The 27,650-nt window shown below is 38.0% G+C and overlaps 1 long non-coding RNA gene across 1 annotated transcript; it reads left to right on the top strand.

The window, feature by feature from the left end:
• Window positions 1-25,642, top strand: LOC138436811 (uncharacterized). Its single transcript, XR_011255630.1, has 3 exons — window positions 1-146; window positions 8,647-8,943; window positions 22,612-25,642. It is a non-coding gene; the product is annotated as an uncharacterized lncRNA (long non-coding RNA).
• The last annotated feature ends 2,008 nt before the right edge of the window (window positions 25,643-27,650 follow it).

Genomic DNA, 27,650 nt, shown 5'->3' with positions numbered 1-27,650 from the left:
TCCTCTGTCCATGGAATTCTCCAGGTGAGAATACTGGGGTGGGTAGCCTATCCCTTCTCCAGGGGATTTTCCTGAACCCTGATCGACCCCTGATTGAATGGGGTTTCCTGCATTGCAGACGGATTCTTTACCAACTGAGCTACTAGGTAAAGTACATAAATTTAATTCCAATGAATATGGCATACAAAAAGAGGTACAAGGACTATTGATGTGTGGTGTTACAAAATGTGGGTTTACAGCTGTATTCTGCAAATAGGTTTGTTTCCAAAATAGCTGAATATTAGTTTAATGAAATCAACCATTTTACCTTATTATGTAATTTCTGTTATTCTTTTCATGCTTTAGGAATAGCTTGATCCAAGTTTTTAAATGAGGTCCTGTGGCCAGTCTATTTGTTTTTCACTCTATTTCTGTGTCCCTCTCTGTTGAGATCTCTTTATGTAGTGAAAAAAATAGATTGTAACATTTATACTGTTACATGCATTTTAATGTCAACCTCTTGGAAGAGACAGCCTCTTCCTCCTCCCACCACCCCCTGCCCTGCCTAATTTTCATCTCAATCACTGAACAGCAGCTGTGGTTAACCCTGTTTAGTCACATGCAAACTTTGGGGCAGGGAAGTAGCTCCTTAACTGACAAATTTACCAGAATCATGTGACAGACAAGAGGGTGATTTCCAAAATGGAGAAATGTAGGGTGGACAAAAACTAACACAATTTTTTTCTTGAGTTGACCCTTGCTCACCCCTCTAAATTGTTGTTTATCTTTGTAGACTTACTATCCTTTGTTTTCTGAGATAGCAAGAAATAATATAGTTGTTTCAACACTTAACAACTATATAATGGTTCAAACACACTTGCCTCTTTTTAAAATGTTGGATGTAGTTTTTATATTTACATTTGAGAGAAAGCAGAATACTGCTGATGAAAATGGTGTATTACTTTTGGAAAGTACTATTGAGATCTCACATAACTCTCATATTTTTGGTTCCAAGTTGGATATATTCCACATCGAAGAGAGCCAAATACTTTAAGCAAGTTATGGGATATAACATAGGAACAATACTATGTGTCTGGAAAAAGGTCTAAAATTCATGAGTTACGCTTAAAATAACAACAAATAATCAACTCAAATGGTGTCATGTAACATTCAGAAAATATTTAAATGTGCCCCCAAACTTCACAGTGAATGTTTAACCTTAGAACATCTACATTTTTCCTGCCATGTCAACCCTGCTTATCCATTTATGCACCATTTTCATTTCTCTGATGCTGGGCTCCTGGTCAAGCTTCTGCTTCTCTACTGCGTCAGGAACTATAAATGTGTGAGTCATAATACTACTTTGTGAACCAAACTGAAAAAGTTAATCTAAAACTTAACCACAGAGATCATGGGTTTGAAACATATCCATCAGTTAGGTAAAGAGGACAAGATAAATATTGTTCTTCTTTAGGTAACCATGCTAAAGAGGGAACAGGTGAGCAAAATTCTCCAAAGACCTATAGATAAGTTTTACCCATTATTGAAACTGTTTCTCCAAATAAACATTATTTAATATTAGAATCTTATAATTATTAACTAATTAAATGATTTAAAATATAGACTTTGAATTACTCTAGAGAGTACGTATGCTGTGCTGTGCTTAGTCACTCAGTTGTATCCAACTCTACGACCCCATGGACTGTAACCCACCAAGCTCCTTTGTCCATGGGGATTCTCCAGGCAAGAATACTGAAGTGGGTTGCCATGCCCTCCTCCAGGAGAACTTCCCAACCCAGGGATCCAACCCAGCCTAATCAACCCATAAAATCATGAGAGATAACTGTTTTTAAGTCAATAATTTTTAGGTGTGTGTTGTATACAGCAGTAGATAACTAAAACAATTGACAAGAGCTGACTCATTGGGAGAGATCCTGATGCTGGGAAAGATTGGGGCAGCTGAGGATGAGATGGTTAAATAGCATCACCTACTCAATGGACATGAATTTGAGCAAATAAGACAGTGGAGGACAGAAGAGCCTGGCGTGCTGCAGTTCATGGGGTTGCAAAGAGTGGGACATGACTTAGTGACGGAACAACGACAGCAACAAATACGTGTATTTATATCTGTATTAAATATTTGTTAACTTTTAGTGATGTACTTTCATCTGCAGCTATTAAAGAGGAGGGAATTGGAAAATTTGAATTTCTTCTCTTTTTGCTCCTGCCCTTTCCATCTTTTATTAACTTTACTATATGTACTTTGCTAGGGAATGCAGCATGTATACTGTTTTGTAATTATAACCCTACATATTTTTAAACTCTTCGATGTTAATAGAATTAATGCTTAACAATCTTTTTTTTCCTACAGTTTTTCTTATTCTAGCAGACTACTTAGGATGAACTCAGGGGAATAATATTTTTAAGTTCTCATTATTTTAGTATTTCCTGAGTTCTTATGCATAACTTTATTTTTTTAAATTATAGTTTAGCTAGATATAAAATTCTTACAGTCCTCTTCATCCTCACAGCTTTCTTTCCTTAACAGTGTTGTAGGATTCCTCTGCAATCTGTAGCTTTGAATTTTTCTATGGAAAAGTCTGGGACCAGCCTGATCCCCCACTCACACCCTGTACCTTAAAACTTTTTTGCCTGGTTATCAAATACATTTTTCATTTTCACTGAAATCCTGTGAATTTGCTAAGATATGTCTTATTTATTATTTTGAATACATAGTTCTTTCACAGAGTGGATCTTTCACTATTTGAATCCAAATAATTAATCTCGGAGAAATAGACTTGAACTATATTATAAGTTATTCATTTCTTTTTCATTTTTTTTCTTTTAGAACTCTATGTGAATCTGGAGACAATTTCCTCTATTCTCTTTCATCTCTTTATTTCAATCTTATTTTTCTTACTTTTCTTATATCTGTCTTCTATTTATTTGCTGTTTTCTGCAATCTTTTATTTATTGTGTTTTTTATTTTGCCTTTATTTTTGTAATGGTTTTGTTATTTTTTTCTTTCACTTCCTACATGAACTTATATTTTCTCTCTTCCTCTCATCTTATGATTTCTTCCTTAAATTATTAAATATATCTTTACAGTCTTTCCTCATAAAGGGTATTGCTTGATTGTGCTATTTAAATTTCTGTTGGAAAAGTGGTCTCAGTCTACTGGTCTGCTAGATTAGGAAAGTTTTCCACCTAATATGATTTGTTTCTAATATATTCTAACTTGTTTCCTCTTGTTTCTTTTTTTTTTACCCCTCGTAGTATATTTATGTGCCTCTGGTGATACATCCCTTTTTCACTGCTCATCTTTAAAGCAGATGAATTTCTCCAGGATTAATCATTTTGGGGAGTTTCAGTATAGAAGGGTTCATGGCACTATTCCAGGTTTGCTGGAATTATGATTTTGATGACCCAGAATTTTGTGTGTGAGTTTGTCTAGTTTTTAATTTTCCTAAGTCAGTGAGGGTAGTCATTATAGAGGTTTTTCAAAATGCCAAATCTCTACTCTCATTTTCTTTGAGAAAGACTTTTGCTGCAAAATACAGCTAATTTTTATGATTCCTTGTTTGTTGTCATCTTTTTGACTTTCAGAAGTAAGCTAGGTCCAGAAGAGTTCCTACCTCCACACGTGCATCCTATTTCCATTGTTGCATACAAGGCATGTGGATTTTGCATCTCAGCTAGTCGTCCTTATTTTTTAAGAAGTGTGTTTTTCTGACTCTGAGATCTGAAGCTATAATGTTATTTCTCTTGTTCCTTTTGCATACGTATTTGCTTGACCCCTCTTCTTCTGGGAACCCTACACTTTTTTTTTTAGTTTATTATTGTTTTAGTATATGTTTTGCAAAAAAAGAAGTTTGTGTTATTATGTCTATTCCTCTGAGTTGCTTTAGGTGATTTTCAGGAAGAAAATAGGAAAATTCTAACTTTAGAGCATCATCTTCATCGTTGATGCCATTTGAGACATTGTATTCAGTACTATAGAGCTCATCTCCATTGACTTATTCCTTACAGAACCTATTAAAGCATATTTCAGAAAAAAAAAAAAACAGTTTTCAGACACAACTTCATTTGAGTTTCTGTTTGTTTTTGCCTGTTTAAGAAATTCTCAGTTATATCTGACTTCTCACTAGTTAAGTTGTAATTATTTCCTTAATGAGTCAGATGTTTAAACCTAAAATATATAATAGACAAATTTAGGAAACGTAAAGCTATGTTATTTTAGCCAGTTATATTTAGCTATTTTTTTGAAAGACCTCTTGGGAGGGTGCAGATTTAAAATCTGTACCTTCATATATTTTACATCAGTACTCCTATAACTCTATCAGCTCAGACTTCAATTCATCAGTGCAATGGACAATTAAAACATCTGCTTTCTGGACCTACTTTCCAGATACAGTTTTTTTTGACTGCATTGTCATTTTATGCAGAAATGTTTGGAAAATTTTATAAGCAATTTAGTGCATTTTGTTCTATTTTATAAAATTTAGTGGGAAGAAAAGTAATGAAATTGTTAAACTATGATTTTAGAAGATGTATATAAAGTCCATCTTTAAAAATTAAACTTACTATAACTTGCAACCAAAGAAACCTGGCCTAATATAAGAGGAAAATGAGACCCAGTTTGACATGAAGCCAGGAATAAGGTTAGGATACAAAATGTATGTTGTTAAGTCTGATTCACTTTCAGCCAATGGGTAGAAATTTGGCTTTTAAGCCTTTCAGCATGGAGCAGATTTTCTAGATTTCTTTTTTGTATAGTGGCAGGGGAAAAGGTTCTGGGTCCATTCTACTCTGAGCTGCTATTAGCACTATTATACCCTCTGTTCTGCAATGGTTCTGTTCAGTAATTCTGCACTGCTGGTCAGTCGCCAAGTTGTATACGACTCTTTGTGGCTCCATGGACTAGAGCAGGCCTGGTTCCCCAGTCCTTCACTATCTCCCGAAGTTTGCTCAAATTCATGTCCATTGAGTCAGTGATACTATCTAACCATCTAATCCTCTGCCACACTCTTCTCCTTTTGCCTTCAATCTCTCCTAGCATCAGTTCTTTTCCAATGAGTCAGCTCTTCATGTCAGGTGGCCATAATATTGGAGCTTCAGCTTCAGTACCAGTCCTTCCAATGAATATTCAGGGTTGATTTCCTTTAGAATGGACTGGTTTGATCTCCTTGCAGGCCAAGGGACTCTCAAGAGTCTTCTTCAACACCAAAATTCAAAAGCATCAATTCTTTAGTGCTCAGCCTACTTTATAGTCCAACTCTTACATCCATACATGACCACTGGAAAACCCATAGCTTTGACTATATCGACCTTTGTTGGCAAAGCAGTGTTTCTACTTTTTAATGTGTTGTCTAGGTTTGTCATTGGAGAAGGCAAATGGCACCCCACTCCAGTACTCTTGCCTGGAAAATCCCATGGATGGAGGAGCCTGGTGGGCTGCAGTCCATGGGGTCGAGGAGGGTTGGACACGACTGAGTGACTTCACTTTCACTTTTCACTTTCACGCACTGGAGAAGGAAATGGCAACCCACTCCAGTGTTCTTGCCTGGAGAATCCCAGCGACGGGGGAACCTGATAGGCTGCCATCTATGGGGTCGCACAGAGTCAGACATGACTGAAGTGACTTAGCAGCTTAGCAGCAGCTAGGTTTGTCATAGTTTTCCTTCTATCTATTAATCAAGAAAACATTTGATAACCAGAATTTTTATTTTTGTCTTCACATGTTTTAATTTTACCTTCCCTCAGCTTACTTTCAACAGTCATGAACTTTTCATTTGTTAGTCTGATTCAATCATGTTGGACATGGAGTAAAATTCCAGAAACATCTTTGAGTGCCAAGATGTTCATCCTGCTTAGTTGTCTCTTAATCTCTTTCAGTGCCCATCAGTATACATTTTAAGCTGTAAGATGCTGATTAGGTCTGGTGTAATCCCAGATAAGCACTTTATAAGAAAAAACAAAAAGAACTGTAAAGGATGTGCATCATGTTTGAAAATCATTGTCCTAAACTTTACCCACGGACTTGAATTAGTTAACCTTTGCAAAAGAGACTTTGCTATCACAGAGGTGTCTTATTTTTAAAAGGTAAATGAGCTCACTACTTATTTCTTAAAATTAGGGGACAGGAATTCAACTGGCAAAAGAACTAAGGTTAACACCATGAAATAAGCAATGGAAAATGCTGATATTTCTAGCCAGGCAGTAAAGAATGTCTTTTCCTTGTGACATCTCAAGCCACGGAAGCCATGTCTTTAAAAAAGTCTCTTATATCAGAAAGGCTTTTTACTCCATCTTTTTCAGGATTGTAAAATGTGGTTGGGCAAAGGGGGAGCGTAGTGGGGAATCCGGAAATTTTTGAAGCAGAACTGGTAGGAAATTTAAAAACCTCATGGACAATGTGAAAGAGGGGAAGAGATTTCAGATGAAATAACGCTTCCTCCCCTGACAGATCCTAAAGGGCCGTATTGATAGCGATCTTCAAACTATCAAATTTAATTTTGTCTATTGAAAGTAATTTTACGGCCTGTAGTTGTAGCCATTTCAGTTGATTTTCATGACTCTTGGACAATTTTTATTAGTTATATTTAGTGATTTGATCCTTCTGTTAGATCGCACAAAAACTGTACATTCTGGAAAAGTAATTATGTCTATTTCTTCTTCTGACAGAGTATGAAGTAAAGACTATATCTATGAAAGAAATAGATTCACTAATAGGGTTTTGAATACTTAAGCGATGTCCTCGTTCTTTTAACAAAGAGAACTGAATCAAAACTACAAATGTTTTGTTTGGTGGAATTATAGGATAGTGAACGACAACAACAAAGAACATAATTCAAAAGAGACTCCTCTTAATCTATGACTGAGGCAGGAAGTACCCTAAGCGACTGACTGCCCACTGGAATCACCTGAGAAGCATTTAAATAAATGCCAGTTTCTATCTGGGGCTATCACCTATGCATCAATATCTTTAAAAGCTCCTCAGGCAGTTTTAATCAGCATTCAGTACTCAGAACCAGTAAGTTATCCTCAATTAGTCTTGCCCCAATATTTACTAAACCCAATGTTGCTATAATTGAGATATGAATTATGAAATAAAATGTATTGAGTCTTAGTTATTGGACTTGAAACTTCATTGCACTGGGAGAATTATTTGGTTCTGAGTGTGCTAAGCTTCAGTCATGTCTGACTCTTTGAGAATTATTTAAAATGTGACAAATAAAAATTTTCAAAAAATAGCATTATTAAGAGCCATGTATGGTAGAGAACTTGTTCTAAAGGTGTCTTGAAAAGAAAGAAACCATAAAGGAGTCGTGATTAAAGAAAACTTCTGGGAGAAGCTAGGACTCTTCGCAGAGCAGGATCTGATGGGACATTCCCAGAACAGACACCTCCATATGTCTTCTGCCTGCCTCTAAACTTTGGAGAAAAAGTTTAGCCTCCTAGGCCTTCTCTGAGTTCCAAAGAACAAATTTAATTCGAGAAGTGAGAAAAGGCAGAAACAAAAGAAAACGATCAGCAAGACAAAATCATAATGGTTTAGTCATTAAACAAAGTCAAGGACCTTTAGTTTCTCCTCACGTTAGTCGCTCAGTCGTGTCTGACTCTCTGCAGCCCCAAAGACTGTAGCCCACCAGGCTCCTTTGTCCATGATATTCTCCTGGCAAGAATACTGGGGTGAGTAGCTATTCCCTTCTCCAGAGGATGGTCCTGACCCAGCGATCGAACCCAGGTTTCCTGCATTGCAGGCAAATTCTTTGTCATCTAAGCCACCAGAGAAGCCCCAATATCTCCTCAAGAGATAATATTCTGAGCCACATCCTCTGAGCTATTTTTCAGATGCTGAAACCCCTACCAGGCGGAAGAAGTTAACTGCAATCTGACCACAAGCACATAGACTCCAGACCAGTTGGAACCAGAAGGCTGACGATGTTGATTGCTGATTACCTCACCACTAACCAATCAGAAGAATATCTACAAACTGATCATGCACCCTGCAACCCTCTCCATCACCCTATCTTTAAAAGTCTTTACCTGAAAGCCACCAGGAAGTTCAGGTCTTTTGAGCATTAATAGCTCAGACTCCTTGTTTTACACCTGCAATTAATTCTGCACTTTCCTTCACCACAATCCAGTATCAGCAGACCTAAATTTGGTTCAGTAACAAGCCTGGGCTTCAAAGAGTGACAGCTCTAGAGGGTAGCCAGCCTCTAAAAGGACTCACTGACTCAATGGACATGAGTTTGAGTAAACTCCGGGAGTTGATGATGGACAGGGAAGCCTGGCATGCTGCAGTCCATAGGGTTGCAAAGAGTTGGAGACGACCAAGCTGAACTGAACTGAAGAGGACCCCCAGTAATCACCACTCCTGGTATTCACTCCTGGTATATTTCCCTGGTAGCTCAGATGGTAAAGCATCTGCCTACAATTTGGGAGACCCAGGTTTGATCCCTGGGTTGGGAAGACCCTCTGGAGAAGGAAATGGCAACCCACTCCAGTACTCTTGCCTGGAAAATCTCATGGACAGGGAACCTGGTAGGCTACAGTCCATGGGTCGCAAAGAGTCCGACATGACTGAGCAACTTCACTTCTGTTATTCACATCCTTGTGACTTTTATCTTATCTCCATTTTCTCCTCTCACAACTTGGAAGAAGCCAGCAGTGATGACACTCAAGCAGCTTATGGAGAGGCCTATGTGGGGAGAAGTGGAGGCCTTGACTGTAGACAACAGCTACGTGAGTGAGCTTCTAAGTGGATTCTTTAACGCCAGCCAAGTCTTGAGATGACTGCAGCATACATCAGCTGACGCCTGGACTGCCACCTGATGGGAGACCTTGAGCCAGAACAATTCAAGCCAAGAACCAGACAAGGCATTGGAAAGAATATAATGAGCAAGAATGAAGTGGGACTGAAATGGTATTGCTGCAATATTCTGGCTGGAGACACAGGTATGTCGCCTGTGGGTATGTGTTGAGAGGGGAGGACATAGATTAATGAGGATTTTGAAAGATTTACTGAATATTTGATGTTGGAGTAAGAAGCCATGGGCTTTTGTTTTATTTCTCCTCTCAAAAGTTTGGAAACATATTTTAAAAAACATAAGTCAAATGAAGAGGGGAAAATATTTTGTTGTTAGTAAATTAGCAAAAAAAATCAGATCACTGTTTTATATAAAGAAAGATAAGCACTTCTCTTGTAAAATATATTTTTGGGCAAAGGGTTTGAGTGAAATAGGAGAGTTGATATAAGAGGTAAAAATCACTAATCACTAGTGGACACTGAAACTAACAACAAATATATATACCAACCTGACCTACCAGATTAGGCCTTTAATCTAAAAGCATTTAACTATGTTTTAGAGAGACAATAAAATCCTTTTCTTCACTAAGACTTGATTTCCAATATTGATTCCAATTGACTTTGAATATATTTACTAAAGGCCATCACATTAACAAACGTTAACTGAGTGTCTTATATATATTTCACACAGTCTCCTATTTCCTACAAAGCATATGCATACTAAATTGAAAGTCCAAGGGCAGCAGCTTTTAATTTTTTCATGATGTTATAACAGGAACAGGAAAGAATTTTATGAATGAAAATTCACCTTGTTTAAGTACAGGCTCACAACCTTCTCTTAGCTGTTGGAATGTTTTCCTAAAGAATTTTGCCTTAGGCAAGTCTGCTTTTAGAATAAATCAGATCAAGTTCAATTTTATCAGTGTTTCACTTTTGGCTCACTGTTTATTTTGCAAGTAAAACTTAAAATCAATAGTTGGGTTTAGGGTGAACATTAAGGAAATTGTGCCCACACAGCAGGGTCTGCATGAACCACCTTTGGGGAGTACTTTATTTTCTATTTTCCACATTGCCTCAGAAAAGCAGATAGAACATCTCACTTCCTAAAAGAATTTTTTTCCATTTTTAAACAATGCACATTTATTACATGAATTTCTGAAAATCAGAAAAATATAAGAAATTATTTTTAATGTACATTGTATGTACATTGTAATACCATAAGCAGAAAATATCACTATTCTATTTTTCTTTCCTTCTGACATTGTTTTTCTTATATGTATATTTGGATGGTAGTATATAATTATGGTTATTCAGCATTCATGATTTTTATCCTATCTCTCCTCTCACTTGGAATTCATCATTTTATTCATTCAACAAGTATCTGCTGAGCAATATAGCACACATTTGTATTTTAATTTTATATAGTTAATTTTTTAATGAAGTTTATTTATAGTACAAATTAGGCCTCCCAGGCGGCACTAGTGGTAAAAGAACCCACCTGCCAATGCAGGAGACATAGCAGAAGCAGGTTCGATCCCTCAGTTGGGAAGATCCCTGGAGGAGGGCATGGTGACCCATTTTAGCTTTCTTGCTTCGTGAATCCCCTTGGACAGAGGAGCCTGGTTTTAGAATAAATCAGATCAGGTTCAATTTTATCAGTGTTTCACTTTTGGCTCACTGTTTATTTTGCAAGTAAAACTTAAAATCAATAGTTGGGTTTATCAATAGTCCATAGGGTTACAAAGAGTCAGATATGACTGAAGCGACTTCAGTCAGTTAGTCAGTTCAGTCACTCAGTCATGTCCAACTCTTTGTGACCCCATGGACTGCAGCACACCAGGCCTCCCTGTCCAGCACCAACTCCTGGAGTTTGCTCAAACTCAATGTCCTTTAAGTCAGTGATGCCATCCAACCATCTCATCGTCTGTCGTTCCCTTCTCGTCCTGCCTTCAATTTTTCCCAGCATCAGGGTCTTTACAAATGAGTCAGCTCTTCCCATCAGGTGGCCAAAGTATTGGAGTTTCAGCTTCAACATCCATCCTTCCAATGAACATTCAGTACTGATTTCCTTTAGGATGGACTGGTTGGACCTCCTTGCAGTCCAAGGGTCTCTCAAGAGTCTTCTCCAATATCACAGTACAAAAGCATCAGTTCCTCAGCACTCAGCTTTCTTTTACTTAGCACACACAATTTTTAATAGCTGCACAAAATCCCATAAAATACTTTGACCATAGCTTATTTATCCAACTTTCTATTATTGGATATTTAGTTTCCATTTACTTTTTGATCTGTAATGTTTTATTTTTCTTTTAACTCTTAGTTTCTTTTAATTGGAAAAATGACACATACAAATCATAAATCCGAACAGTAAAGAAGGGTTTACATAACCTCCTGTCCATACCTCCAGATTCCTAGTCTTTATTATCTGTTTCACATCTCCTATTTTCAAAGCAATCTGTGTATATGCAAACTGTCTTTTTTTCTATATGAAAGGAAGCATGCTTTGTACACTATTTTCAATGCTTTGTACCCTGTTTTTCATTTTTATCTCAATTACGTGAAATAAGCCCCTTAATTGCAGATGCCTCTTGGTATTATGTGCTAAGTCATTTCAGTTGTGTACGACTCTTTGCAACCCCATGGACTGTAACCTGCCAGGCTTCTCTGTCCATGGGATTCTCCAGGCATGAATACTGGAGTGGGTTTCCATTTCCTTCTCCACTTGGTATTATAAAGAGAAATCATTAAGTATCATTTACGTAATCACTTTTCTACTGATGTATGTTTGAATTATTTACAATTTTTTTCTAGTTCTCTAACCTACTGTTTTGTCTAGTCAGTATAGCTTAAACAATGTTAAACTGTTCCTCACTTTTATAGTGATGTATCAAGTTATCCAACATTAAGCAAGAACTTGCTCTGTGGTTCAGGTAGAAAATCTTGTTAAGGAATTACCTATTATTATCACTCATCTAGAGCCAGACATCCTGTAATGTGGTCAAGTGGGCCTTAGAAAGCATCACTACGAACAAAGCTAGTGGAGGTGATGGAATTCCAGTTGAGCTGTTTCAAATCCTGAAAGATGATGCTGTGAAAGTGCTGCACTCAATATGCCAGCAAATTTGGAAAACTCAGCAGTGGCCACAGGACTAGAAAAGGGCAGTTTTCATTCCAATTCAAAAGAAAGGCAAAGCCAAAGAATACTCAAACTACCACACAATGGCACTCATCTCACACGCTAGTAAAGTAACGCTCAAAATTCTCCAAGCTAGGCTTCAGCAATACGTGAACCATGAACTTCCTGATGTTCAAGCTGGTTTTAGAAAAGGCAGAGGAACCAGAGATCAAATTGCCAACATCCGCTGGATCATCGAAAAAGCTCTTGAGTTCCAGAAAAACATCTATTTCTGCTTTATTGACTATGCCAAAGCCTTTGACTGTGTGGATCACAATAAAGTGTGGAAAATTTTGAAAGAGATGGGAATACCAGACCACCTGACCTGTCTCTTGAGAAACCTGTATGCAGGTCAGGAAGCAACAGTTAGAACTGGACATGGAACAACAGACTGGTTCCAAACAGGAAAAGGAGTACGTCAAGGCTGTATATTGTCACCCTGTTTATTTAACTTCTATGCAGAGTACACCATGAGAAACGCTGGGCTGGAAGAAACACAAGCTGGAATCAAGATTGCCAGGAGAAATATCGCAAACCTCAGATATGCAGATGACACCACCCTTATGGCAGAAAGTGAAGAGGAGCTAAAAAGCGTCTTGATGAAAGTGAAAGAGGAGAGTGAAAAAGTTGGCTTAAAGCTCAACATTCAGAAAACGAAGATCATGGCATCCGGTCCCACCACTTCATGGGAAATAGATGGGGAAACAGTGGAAACAGTGTCAGACTTTATTTTTGGGGGCTCCAAAATCACTGCAGATGGTGATTGCAGCTATGAGATTAAAAGATACTCCTTGGAAGAAAAGTTATGACCAACCTAGATAGCATATTCAAAAGCAGAGACATTACTTTGCCAACTAAGGTCTGTCTAGTCAAGGCTATGGTTTTTCCAGTGGTCATGTATGGATGTGAGATTTGGACTGTGAAGAAGACTGAGCGCCGAAGAATTGATGCTTTTGAACTGTGGTGTTGGAGAAGACTCTTGAGGGTCCCTTGGACTGCAAGGAGATCCAACCAGTCCATTCTGAAGGAGATCAGCCCTGGGATTTCTTTGGAAGGAATGATGCTAAAGCTGAAACTCCAGTACTTTGGCCACCTCATGCGAAAAGTTGACTCACTGGAAAAGACTCTGATGCTGGGAGGGATTGGGGCAAGAGGAGAAGGGGACGACAGAGGATGAGATGGCTGGATGACATCACTGACTCGATGGACGTGAGTCTGAGTGAACTCTGGGAGTTGGTGATGGACAGGGAGGCCTGGCGTACTGCAATTCATGGGGTCGCAAAGAGTGGGACACGACTAAGCGACTGATCTGAACTGATTATTATTTTAATGAGCTATAAAAGTCAAGAATGGATGTATTTTTGGTATCTATGGAAGTAAATGCAATTGTCTTCATTGATCTATTAATTGGTGAAAGTATATGAAAGAATTTCTTAGAATCAAGTCATCTCTATATTCCTAGGATAAATTTAGGCAACATATAGAGTTCCAGTCATACTATATATACAATCTGAATCATTTGTTTTTACTTGAACAATGTAACAAAATCTTTTATCAGTTTATTTTAAATGCTTTATAAATATTTTGATTGCATAATTTTCCATCTAGCAGATGTATTATTACTTTTTTCTTGCACTATGTTGAGTATTTAATTTTCCATTTGAAGCTATTCTAAACAATGGGAAGCAGATGAAACAATTTTCTGACGTACACAGTATAACTCAGATGTAAGCCTCTCAGTATTCTAACCATAAGGGTTTTAATATTTAAATTCAAATAATTTTAGTATCCATTTCACTATCGTGGAAAAATCTAATGTGTACCCCAGTGTGTATCTTAGGATCATCTGGGACCTGTTTCTTACAGTCACATCTACTTCAAATTTTTGGCTTCTGCTGAATTTTTATCTCATTTATCTCTGACTTCTTGTGGAAGGTCCATTTTCTTTCTTTCATTTACTTAACAAGTATCAAAACCCTTTTTTCAAAATTCTCCAAAGCGCGATCCAAATAAGGCAATTTTAGAAGATGGTTACGTGTAACAGACTTTTATTGCTGATTTGGTGAGTGCTTACACTGAGTTACAGCACAATTGATAAGATTAATATTAGACATTCACTTTCTCAAAAGTTCTCTGGCCATTTTGCTATTGAGAACTAGTCCTTTTGTGGCTTTTCCTTGAATGCTATTTCCCTCCTTCTCCTTTCATCTCTGCACTGCTCAGAGACGAGATATCCCTCTCTCATGCCTGTCCTTGAAAATTAAATTCTCCTCATTTCTTATGCAGAACAATTCAATGCTGTCTTTATGTACTGTTGTCTCACAACCAGCCATATCCTAAGGCCCATCTTTCTACAACTGAAATGACTCTTCAATTTTTTTTTCATTTTTCCAATCAAAAGACTTTTTCTCCTAAGAAGAATTGCCCCCACCAGATTTTAACCCACTTCCCCACCCCCATCCCAACCTTCTCCAGGACTGCTGATCAGTTTAGAATATAGTCCTGGGTCTTTAGCAGGATGAGTCAGATAATGCTGCCCTAGAACTTGTATGGCATTTCCTCCATGTTTCTTAAGCCTTCTGATAATGTGGTAATCACCTGCCTTCTCTGTTGATGGAAGAATTAGATTGTTGGGATCCTAACATGATGTATCTGTCAGCAGCATTGATTCATCATCACTGAATGCCAAGGTTTTCTCTGATTTCAAAAATGGGAGGATTAATTGATTGGTGCCTTCCACCTCCTCCCTCTTCCCAGTTTTTAATTCCCTCTGCATTCTTGCCTTATGTTTCTTCTGTCTGTTTTATTCACTAAGAGACACATCATTGTACAGGGGGTGGGGATTGGGAAGGCTGGACACAGTGTCAAGAATGCATTCATTCTTCCCTTTAGGCACTAATCTAACTTGTATTTTGTTTAGAAATCTTCTGAACAGTGCCTAATGGGTTAGGAATGCTTCCCCCTCTTTTGTCCTATAAACGCTCCAGCCAAGCATTCTTCTGGGGCTTCCACTAGCCTCTCAGAACTGTCTCTGGTTAGGTTGTGTTTGTCCTGTTTATATACAAGACACTATATTTAGGGAGTTAGATGTAGGAATTATGGTTCCTATGTATTCTGTGTGAATTATATATATTCAGTTGATCACTGTATAGTGAATGCTCTCTATCTACAAATGTAACAGTACAATGATCAGAATCTGAGTATTGATTTCCCTCCAAGGTCACAGGGCCTGCATGGAAAGTGTACACAAGACTTCCTTAAACGTCTTAAGTAGGACTTTGGATCTGGCTTGCTTCTGCTTATGGCCAGATATTTCATGGTCCGCAGTATCCTCATCACCTCTCACCTCTCTGTTTTCTAGAGTGCACTCTCCCTACTGTCTCTTTCCAGCATAGAACTAGTGGACAAGAAATGCCATCCAGTGCTCTAAGAGAGGTCAAGTGCACAGAGGGTGTCAGGAATAGCAGGGTGGTGAGAATTGAAGTCACAAAAGTAGACTATATTAGGAGTGCAAAGAAAGAAGGGTCATGAATCAAGGATGTGTGTAATAGCTCAGTGGGAGGAGGAGAGTCCTACAAGTATCAGAAAGGAACAATCCCATTAAGCATGATACATGCTAACAGTGTGCTCCCAACACTGATTAGTCATAGAGGAAAATACTGTACCCAGAGCAGTCCTCTCTGGAGTTGTTCATTTGATATAGATGATTTATATGCAACTAAATCTCTTATTATATTAACTGGAAACAAAATAAAAGTCAAGAATAATCCTCAAACTTGATTTCCATTTATAATTCCAGTCTATCTGCATTACCTTTTTCCAGCACAAAGAGACAAATGAATGGTCAGTACTTCTCATCCTTCCACATCTGGGGTGAGGATAAAAATTGCAGTGAACCGATCACCATTTGAGTCAACTTCAGGACCAAAGAGAACCTGATAATAAGGATCTTAGCAACACCAATGTAGAATGAGAATTTCCCAGAGTATGACTTTTTCGATGTCCTACTGAGGTGGCTCTGGGTTCAGCATCCTTGCATTTAATTTCTGATGCTAGCACTTACATACAAGTCCTTGGAAGCGAGGAAGTTAACCTCACTAGCCTTACTTTCCTCATCTCTAAGTCTCTAAGACAGAGATACTGAAAATAATAAATGAGATTTTACACACACACACGTATATATACATAGACATACATACACACATACATAATGCACATACTTGGCACACTGTAAGCCCTAAATAAATACAAGCCATTACTATGATCCAGGCGGTGATTAGATAAAGGCTAGTACTGCAGTATTCTCAGGTGCTCAAGCTAAAGACCTGGGAGAATCCTAACCCTACCCTGTCTCACTGCCTAATCAAATCTTTAACAATGTCCTGCTTTTTTGCTTTCCGTGCTTTGAGTAGAGATCCCTGTGCTATACAGTAAGTTTTTTATTAGTTATCTACTTAATACATGACATCAATAATATCTTCAGTTCAGTTCAGTCGCTCAGTCGCCTCCGACTCTTTGCGACCCCATGAATCGCAGCACGCCAGGCCTCCCTGTCCATCACCAACTCCCGGAGTTCACTCAGACTCATGTCCATCGAGTCAGTGATGCCATCCAGCCATCTCATCCTCTGTTGTCCTCTTCTCCTCTTGCCCCCAATCCCTCCCAGCATCAGAGTCTTTTCCAATGAGTCAACTCTTCTCATGAGGTGACCAAAGTACTGGAATTTCAGCTTTAGCATCATTCCTTCCAAAGAAATCCCAGGGCTGATCTCCTCCAGAATAGACTGGTTGGATCTCCTTGCAGTCCAAGGAACTCTCAAGAGTCTTCTCCAAAACCACGGTTCAAAAGCATCAATTCTTTGGTGCTCAGCCTTCTTCACAGTCCAACTCTCACATCCATACATGACCACAAGAAAAACCATAGCCTTGACTAGACGGACCTTTGTTGGCAAATAATGTCTCTGCTTTTGAATATGCTATCTAGGTTGGTCATAACTTTCTTCCAAGGAGTAAGTGTCTTTTATTGAGTCTCTTTACCTTCACTAGAATGTCAGCCACATGAGGGCAAAGATGATTCCTGTTTTTGTTGTATCTTTAAGGTTTAGCACTTGGTAGATGGTTGACAAGGTCAGTTCAGTTCAGTTGCTCAGTAGCGTCCAACTCCTTGTGGCCCATGGATTGCAGCACACTAGGGTTCCCTGTCCATCACCAACTCCTAGAGCTTACTCAAACTCATGTCCATCAAATCGGTGATGCCATCCAATCATCTCATTCTCTCTCGTCTCCTTCTCCTCCTACTTTCAATCTTTCCCAGCATGAGGGTCTTTCCTAACAAGTCAGTTCTTCACATCAGGTGGCCATAGTATTGCAGTTTCACTTCAGCATCAGTCCTTCCAATGAATATTCAGGACTGATTTCCTTTAGGATGGACCGGTTCGATCTCCTTGCAGTCCAAGGGCCTCCCAAGAGTCTTTTCCAACACCACAGTTCAAAATCATCAATTCTTCAGTGCTCAGGTTTCTTTATAGTCCAACTCTCACATCCATACATGACTACTGGAAAAACCATAGCTTTAAACTAGACAGACATTTGTTGACAAAGTAATGCCTATGCTTTTTAATATGCTGCCTAGGTTGGTCATAGCTTTTCTTCCAAGGAGCAAGTGTCTTTTAATTTCATGGCTGCAGTAATCATCTGCAGTGATTTTGGAGCCCCCCCAAAATAAAGTCTCTCACTGATTCCACTGTCTCCCCATCTATTTGCCATGAAGTGATAGGACCAGATGCCATGATCTTAGTATTCTGAATGTTGAGTTTTAAGCCAACTGTTTCACTCTCCTCTTTCACTTTCAACAAGAGGCTTTTTAGTTCTTCTTTGCTTTCTACCATAAGGGTGGTATCATCTGCATACCTGAGGTTATTGATATTTCTCCCAGCAATCTTCATACCAGCTTGTGCTTCTTCCAGCCCGGCATTTCACATGATGTACTCTGTATATAAGTTAAATAAGCAGGGTGACAATATACAGCCTTGATGTACTCCTTTCCCAGTTCAGAACCATCTGTTGTCCCATGTCCAGTTCTAACTGTTGCTTCTTGACCTGCATACAGATTTCTTAGGAGACAGGTCAGGTGGTCTGTTATTCCCAACTCTTTAAGAATTTTCCACAGTTTTTTTGTGATCCATACAGTCAAAGGCTTTGGCATAGTCAATAAAGCAGAAATATAAGCTTTTCTGGAACTCTTATTTTGTCGATGAATCAACGGATGTTGGCAATTTGATCACTGGTTCCTCTGCCTTCTCTAAATCCATCTTGAACATCTGAAAATTCACAGTTCACATACTGCTGAAGCCTGGCTTGGGGAATTTTGAGCTAGCGTGTGAGATGAGAGCAGTTGTGCCGTAGTTTAAAAGTTCTTTGGCATTGCCTTCTTTGGGATTGGAATGAAAACTGACCTTTTCCAGACCCGTGGCCACTGCTGAATTTTCTGAATTTGCTGGCATATTGAGTGTAGCACTTTCACAGCATCATCTTTCAGGATTTGAAATAGCTCAGCTGGAATTCCATCACCTCCACTAGCTTTGTTCATAGTGATGCTTCCTAAGTTCGACTTGACTTCACAATCCAGGATGTCTGGCTCTAGGTGAGTGATCACATTGTCATGGTTATTTGGGTCAAGAAGATCTTTTTTGTATAGCTCTTCTGTGTATTGTTGCCACCTCTTCTTAATATCTTCTGCTTCTGTTAGGTCCATACCATTTCTGTCCTTTATTGTGCCCATCTTTGCATGAAATATTCCCTTGGTATCTCTAATTTTCTTGAAGAGATCTCTAGTCTTTCCCATTCTATTGTTTTTCTCTATTTCTTTGCACTGATCACTGAGAAAGGCTTTTTTATCTCTCCTTGCTATTCTTTGGAACCCCGCATTCACATGCTTATATCTTTCCTTTCTCCTTTGCCTTTAGTTTTTCTTCTTTCTCAGCTATTTGTAAGGCCTCCTCAGACAACCATTTTGCCTTTTTGCATTTCTTTTTCTTGGTGATTGTCTTGATCACTGCCTCCAGTACAATGTCACGAACCTCCAATCATAGTTCTTCAGGCACTCCGTTTATCAGATCTAACCCCTTGAACTATTTGTCACTTCCACTGTATAATCAATCAATAAATACTTGTTAAAAAATTGAATAAATAAATGAATTGTGCTTTTAGAGCTGAAGTGCATGTGTCCAAGCTACACGCCTTAGGATGTGAATATGTGTGTGTGAATGTCTGTTATTGGTTCTTATGTGAATGTGAGGATGCACTATTGCATATAAATATGAATGAGAAGGTGTGAATGCATGTGAGTTTATGCCTGTGAATACATTTAGTAAGAGTTTGTTACTGCCTGTGTATGTGTGTGAGAATGTATCCGTGTGTGTGTGAATATGTGTTTGTATATTTGTAGAACATTAGAGAAACTTGATTCTCTGATTTGATTTGAATCAATTACTTTAATTAAGTACTTAACAATTAAGGTTTAATCAACCCCTTTAATTAAAATAATCCCATGGTGACAAACTAGTATTAGAACAAATGGATATTTTATAGTCCTCTGCATTAAGAGATTGACCTCATGAAGTTAATCAATAAACTGGAATATGTTGAGTAAGAACTGTGGGATTTTTAAATCCTATGGAAACTCAAGGCTTTCTCTATTTATTTCCTTTTCCAGGAGACAACCCTGATATGCAGGGATTTGTTGGGTAAATGCATACCTTTCCTGTCTAACACTCATGCCATTCCCACTACCTGTCAAGTTTTGGTTTCATCTCTTCGTTTGGCTAAGGTCAACTCACCTCTCAGGTCTCAATTCAAATATTTGATCCTCAGAAACTCCATTGCTAATCCCTGATCCCATCCAGGGTATATACCCTCCTTACTTGTTCCCAAGAACCCTGTACCCCACTTTGGATGCACATACACAATCAATTACACTTGTGATATTTAAGAATTCACTGTTTCATTCCATAAGCTCCAGTAGTGCAGAAATCTCCCCTTTCTTGTTCATTATCACATCTCAACATTTAACATAACATCTGGCATAAATAAGTGCTTAATAGATGTTTATTGAGCCAATAAAAAGGAAAGCTATTTCCTTGTATGCATATATATAACTATATATACATAATTTTAAAATTTAAAATATATTTACCACATATATACATCTAAAAAATGATTACCTTTTCCAAGGGCATGGCTTGCTTGGCGTGTGACACACACACATAGATGTTCAGTAAACAGATGTCAGTGTATTGAACCTTGAACTCATGTTATCTTGTGTCTATGAACAAGGGCATTTTGATGTCAGACGATCTGATTGGAATCCAAGTTTTGTTGCTTATTAGCTATATGGACCTTGAGAAATTACATGACCTCTCTGAAGCTCAATTTTCTTCTCTGTAAAATGGAATTTCTAATGGTATCCTCCTCAAAACAATGCTGTAAGAATTAAATAAAAGAAACACTTTGCATCACACCTGACACATAATTAGTGCTCAGTAAATACTGAAAAGTGAAATAAGACTACCAGAAATTATGAAACATTTAACATTTCAATATTTTAGCATTCTAGCCTTTAGATTGGGGTATGTAAAAATAGACTTGTGACCTAATGGCGAGTTTCCTTGTTGGCTCAGCAGTATAGAATTCACCTGCAATGCAGGAGACCACCTGCAATACAGGAGATGCAGGGTCTATCCATGGGTGGGAAAGATCTCCTGGAGAATGAAATGACAACCCACTCCAGTACTCTTGCCTGGGAAATCCCATGGACAGAGGAGACTGGCAGGCAACAGTCCATGGGGACATAAGAGTCAGACATGACTTAGTGACTAAACCACCACCAACAACCTAATAGTGGGAGGGGATTTCTTAAGCAAAATTCCCAAGTGCAAAAGATGAGGCAGAAAATTAATGCACCTGATTTCATCAGAATTAAGGGTTTCTGTTCAATTAAGGTCATCATGGAAAGAGAAAGTGTTTAGATAAATGGCAGAATGCAAGAAGACACTTGTACATTTCTAACTGACAGGGGATTATTAGCTATAAAATAAAAAGAAGTCCTGCAAATCAACAAGAAAAACACAACTGTGCAACTGTGGACAAGGGATATGAGCAAAAAAATTTATAGACAATAAAATCTCCCCCCAAAGGCTAATGAGCATAATAATTGCCTAAATTAATTTTATTGGGGAAATGCAAATAAATAAACAATGAATTTTGCATTTACACCAATTAGTCTCACCAGAATTAGAAGCTGGAAAGTGCCAAATGTTGGCAGGGATTGGGCATATAGGGAGTATGAACTGGGGGAGCCATCTTGGAGGGCAATATCAGTACTTAATCAAACTAGATATATGCATACCAACTTCCCTGCCAGTCTAGTGTTTAAGACTCTGCCTTCCAGTGTGGTGGGGGGCTGGGGGAAGTGGAGTTTGATCCCTGGTCGGAGAATTAAGATTCCACATGCTGTGAGGTGCAGGCAAAACGTGAGGAAAAAAAAGACATGTGGGCCAATTCTGCTCCTGTGTATATACTCCAGGTAGATTCTCACACGGTGTCTTAGAAGATATATCTTTCAGGATAAGCTCAGTTTTGTTGTGAGACAAAAAACCCTAAAATCTCAATGGATGAAACAATATAAGTTCATTTTTTGTTATTATTGTATGTTCATCACACATTGACAGAGGTCTCTTTATTCATCTAGTCTCTTTGAGACCCATTCTGAGGAAGTCATCCTATTTTGAACATTGTTCATTCCTGTACCAGAGGGAAAAAGTGCATTTTGGGGGTTCTTGAATGGGCAATTCAATGTTCCAACCCAGAAGTGACACATAGCACTCTTCATACAATTCATTGGCCAGAACATTTAAAAATTTTTATTTATCTTACTAGATTGTCTAGAAATGTTCCAATTTAAAATCTCATCTCCCATTTAAGAGTTCACTATTTCCCCAACACCCTGCTCAGTTCAGATTACTAGCAATTGATTATTATGAGAGGCAAAACATATTATTTTGCTATTTCATTTTTCATTGCTTTGATATGTACTTGAACATCTGTTTTGTCTATCACTTTTTCATTTTTTTCCCCCAATTATCCATCTTTCTTCTTGCTTTGCAAGCGCTTCTATATTTTAAGATCATAGAGTTCTATATTAAGATAACTTTCTATATAGGTTTAAAATGAATTTTAGCATTTTGTCATTTTTCTCTCAATTCTGTTAATATTGCCTTTGGTTATAGAAAAGTTTAAAAAGTTTAGGAAATAGAATATGCATTCCTGTCATTAAGGTTTCTGGGTGTTTAAGAAAAGCCTCTTTAACTCCAAGAATATTGGCCATTTCTGTTAATATGACCTTATTCAAAATTACAGAATGGTAAGGCTTAAGTAAGCCTTTGACTGTGTGGATCACAATAAACTGTGGAAATTTCTGAAAGAGATGGGAATACCAGACCACTTAACCTGCCTCTTGAGAAATCTATATGCAGGCCAAGAAGCAACAGTTAGAACAGGACATGGAACAACAGACTGGTTCCAAACAGGAAAAGGAATACGTCAAGGCTGTATATTGTCACCCTGCTTATTTAACTTCTATGCAGAGTACATCATGAGAAACGCTGGACTGGAAGAAACACAAGCTGGAATCAAGATCGCCGGGAGAAATATCAATAACTTCAGATATGCAGATGACACCACCCTTATGACAGAAAGTGAAGAGGAACTAAAAAGCCTCTTGATGAAAGTGAAAGAGGAGTGAAAAAGTTGGCTTAAAGCTCAACATTCAGAAAACAAAGATCATGGCATCCGGTCCCATCACTTCATGGGAAATAGATGGGGAAACAGTAGAAACAGTGTCAGACTTTATTTTGTTGGGCTCCCAAATCACTGCAAATGGTGACTGCAGCCATGAAATTAAAAGACACTTACTCCTTGGAAGAAAAGTTATGACCAACCTAGATAGCATATTCAAAAGCAGACATTACTTTGCCGACTAAGGTATGTCTAGTCAAGGCTATGGTTTTTTCTGTGGTCACGTAAGGATGTGAGAGTTAGACTGTGAAGAAGAATTGATGCTTTTGAACTATGGTGTTGGAGAAGACTCTTGAGAGTCCCTTGGACTGCAAGGAGATCCAACCAGTCCATTCTGAAGGAGATCAGCCCTGGGATTTCTTTGGAAGGAATGATGCTAAGGCTGAAACTCCAGTACTTTGGCCACCTCATGAGAAGAGTTGACTCATTGGAAAAGACTTTGACGCTGGGAGGGATTGGGAGCAGGAGGAGAAGGGGACGATAGAGGATGAGATGGCTGGATGGCATCACTGACTCAATGGATGCGAGTCTGAGTGAACTCCAGGAGACAGTGATGAACAGGGAGGCCTGGTGTGCTGCGATTCACTGGGTCACAAGAGTTGGACACGACTGAGCGACTGAACTGAACTGAACTGAAGGCTTAAGGACATTCAGGTTGCATTTGTTATTTTCTAAATAATTCTGGGCTTTCTTGAGGGTTCTTTTTAATAGAATGCAAATCTGCTTCTTGAATGCCAAGGCTAGTGTAGAAATATTCTGAAGAGATGTCCTGATCAACTTTTTATATCAAATGAGTATTTCCTTTAGCTATTGTTCACTTTTATTCTGGGTTTATAAAGTTTGAGCATGTTAACCTCTTCTGGTCTCCTTCATTCAAAGCTGAAATCACTGTCATCCAGATAAAAATGACTGAAATAAGAGATGGAGCAGGCACCTGAGGAATCTCATACAGGTCTAATCTCAAGGGTTATATTGGGGCTGATTCTGAGAGATGATTCTGAAAGTCATCAAGTGTCGAGTGTAACAGCCAAAATGTGATGTCTGAACAGCAGCTATAACAAACCACTCAAACCACTTAGGTCTCGTCATTCCATGTAATATTTTGATCCCAAGGATAAACAAAGAAAAATAATTTCCCTTCTACTAAAACTTAGCGACAAAATCTACTCAGAGCCTGCATTCACATGCCAGCTCCAGACAATACAGGTGTGCCTTTTTTTCTTCCTAAGTAAAATGTTGATTCAGGGTCATTCAAAAGCCCAGATGAAGTACAATTTTAAAAGATATGCCTTCATTAAGTGTTTCTTTTTCTCCTTCTGAATCCTTAATCAGACCCCTGTTTGGACTGTTGACGTTCATCTTAATCACTTTTCAGAACCCTTTCTTTCCAGTGTTAGCTAATATCAGTGTATAGATGAGAAATATCAGTTAAATGTAGCACATGGTTGGCTCTCTCGGTGATTTGGTGCTTCCCTTTTTGGTTGTTCTAAATGCAGATCTCTTCAGGGAATCTACCCTTGCAAGGCTTGTCATCCTTGCTTCCCTCAATGAGGTCATCACAGGCACACCTAATTTTTGTACTTTTCCTCTATAATAAATTTCCTTGAATCACTGAATAATTTTATCTACCTTCTGCCATAAACTTCTCATTTTCTCTGATATCCTTATATGGAATACATCAACCAGAATTGAGCACAATATGGCTTTTCCCTTCAATAATGCAGAAATAATTTCTTGTGATTCACATTCTGTGCATTGAGTAGTGATCGGGCAGTGATTGTTTGCTTGTTTAAGCACTTGTATGCTAGATTATTTAACTGCTGGTTTAATTGTACCACACTGAGAGTTCTGCTGATTGTTCAATCTTGTTATCATTTGAGTACTATTCACGAAATACATTTTTCTCTTAATCCAGGTGGTTCAAGTCAAATATTAACCTTATTTCCTTGATTTTAAGATGCACTGCCCACCTTCTCACCCTCACATTTTCACATGTCTGCAACCAGAGTGTATTCTAAACTTATCAAGCACATTAGAGGTAGTGTTTGTCCCTCAAAAGACTATTACTAAATGTTCCTTTGTGCTTTATCTTTCAAAGAATGGCCTCTTAGAATTCTAGAGGTACAGTGAGTCAAAAGTACATGAGACTTCACTATGAGTTTGAGACACTAATAAATGTTGGAACCCACCCCCCCCCCCCCTTTCCTTACTCTACTCCTCAGATAGTAAAGTTATTTGGGTTAAAATATATATATTCGCCTTTTGTGGATATAGGCCTGAACTTTTCTAGTTTGGTATTATTGACTCTTTCCTCTTTCCTTCTACTGGATCAGTATTGGAAAAAAACATCCTGGAGACCCTCTTTGCCTTGCCTGCATCTGTCAGCTCCTTTTCACTTACACGCACATTTTTTTTTTTGCAAACTCCTGGCCATTTGGGTTTTTTCCTAAGTTCTTTGCCCTCAAGTCTATGCACAAAGTCTTACATGTTGTACTTTATCAAAAGCTTTGTTGAGGTCAAGGGTGGATTATGTATAAACACTGTTTTCTCTGTCTTGGCTCCTCCTCATAAATTTTCATGGACTTTAACGGCTGAATCCCTTTAACTCCAAAAAGGGAGTGGATGGAATGCCAAGTCTGAACACTGAAGTTCTGTGTTTGTTCAACTTTTAAAAATGTAAAGGCATCTTTAGTAGCTATCATCTTTTAAATACTTTTTTATAAATGCATGTACTGAATATAAGCATAGTCTCAAATATCAAATGGAAGTTTAATAGGGAGATGGAAAAATAAATATAAGCATACATTTCTAACATAAAAATATGAGTGATTTTTCTTAAAATCCAAATAATTATGAATATATTCAATTCTATAGATATGCATACAATTAGACATGTGACTATGGATTATGTAAAATTGACCTGTATGATTGCATATGTGTAATGGCACCCCACTCCAGTACTTGTGCCTAGAAAATCTCATGGATGGAGGAGGCTGGTAGGCTGCAGTCCATGGGGTCGCTAGGAGTCAGACACGACTGAGCGACTTCACTTTCACTTTTATGCATTGGAGAAGGAAATGGCAACCCAATCCACTGTTCTTGCCTGGAGAATCCCAGGGACGGGGGAGCCTGGTGGGCTGCCGTCTATGGGGTCACACAGAGTCGGACACGACTGAAGTGACTTAGCAATAGCAATAGAGATGTGTAAATTTAGGCATATATTTATAAATATAATAGTCCACTTAGTGGGGTAAAATAGAAACAAGGTTTAGATTCTAGTTCTGCCATTTTTTAAATTGTAGAACTAGGTCATTTAAATATTTTGATCCTCAGCTTTTACATCTATGAGTATAAAACAATAATGCCTGCCTTACATACCAAATATGGCTATACCAAGAATCATTCAAAAAAAATTTTAAACTACAAAATATTTTATAAATATTTATAATATTTGGTGATATTTATAAAACTACTTCTCTCTCTAGTCACAAAAATACCATCTTCTTCAAACAGTATATTTTGTCAATAACTCAACATCAACTTTGTCATTTAAAGCCAACATGTAACACAAAAGAATTGAAACTTTTTCTTTTAAAAATAAGTAAACTATTCTTAGATATTTTGTTTATATCAATGTATAATATATATGCATATGATTCATTGTATATGTTTATTATATAATTGTATATGGTTTTAGAGAATACAAATTTGCAGCATAAATTTACAACAGATGTCAGCTTATTTTCAATGTTTTAGTTCAGAAAAGCCACAGAAAAGGCAAAGTTTACTTTTTAAAGTATCATTTATTCCCTAAGCTTCTTAGGTTTAGCATATCCCAAATCTAATTTGTTGAAATAATGGCAAGTTTTAAGTAAATTGACAAATGAAATAATAAGAGGACTCCCATACAAATATCTATGGCTTAAATTAAATTAAATAATCAAATAACTGCAAAGACCTAAATGTCTTATAGGTTTTTGCAAAATTAATCTGCAGTCAGTATGGTCTGAGAGACATTATTATACTGGAGTTTCTGGACACCAAAGTTACCCTAGAAATATTTCAGGAGAAGCCCTGGGTAGCACTGAGTCAAATATATAGACCCAACCCCTGTAACACATGATTGTTAAGACCTGAATTTATATTCTCTTTGTTACAGCTTTTAAATTTGTAAAGAAGTTTTCACAGCAGCCATCTCCAAGAATCTTCAGGGACTTAACCTCAAAATCAACTAGATAGAGTCAGTTTAGACAAACTCCTGGAGACTCCAGTTTCATGTTAAAATTACTTTTTCTTTTCTATTAGGGTAAAGAGCCTTCTAGTCTATGTCAGCTGCTCTCAGAAAGAGTAGACACGGAGAAGCAACACCCAATGATATGCAGCTAGGTTTACATTTCCCAAGGAAATATTAGCAAGTAAACTACTATATCTGTTTTCTTCTCAGTCCCACACTTATAAATGTACCTGTAACCATCTCTTGAATTTCCCCTGTTAAGCACTAGAGTATCATTCCTCTCTCTTAGAATCTGAGGAAGGCTTGAGAATTGGTTTGTAACCAATTGAATGTGTCAGAAGTGACATTGCATGACTTCCGAGGCTAGGTAATAAAAGGAGACATAGCTTCTGCCTTGTACACTGGGACACCAGCCTTCAGATCTCATAACTGCCATGGAAGAAATCCAATTATTTTGTCATACTGTGAGAGAGCCCGGCCCATGTGGGGAAGCCACGGGCTGTGCTCCAGCCCACAGTTCCAGCTGCAGTCATAGTTGACAACTGACATCACTGTCAAACGTAAGTAAAGATGCCTTCACATGATTTCAGCCTC

The sequence above is a fragment of the Ovis canadensis genome, chromosome 3 (assembly GCF_042477335.2).
Source record: "Ovis canadensis isolate MfBH-ARS-UI-01 breed Bighorn chromosome 3, ARS-UI_OviCan_v2, whole genome shotgun sequence".
NCBI classification, from domain to species: domain Eukaryota; kingdom Metazoa; phylum Chordata; class Mammalia; order Artiodactyla; family Bovidae; genus Ovis; species Ovis canadensis.
This window is presented reverse-complemented; position numbering and strand designations above follow the sequence as displayed.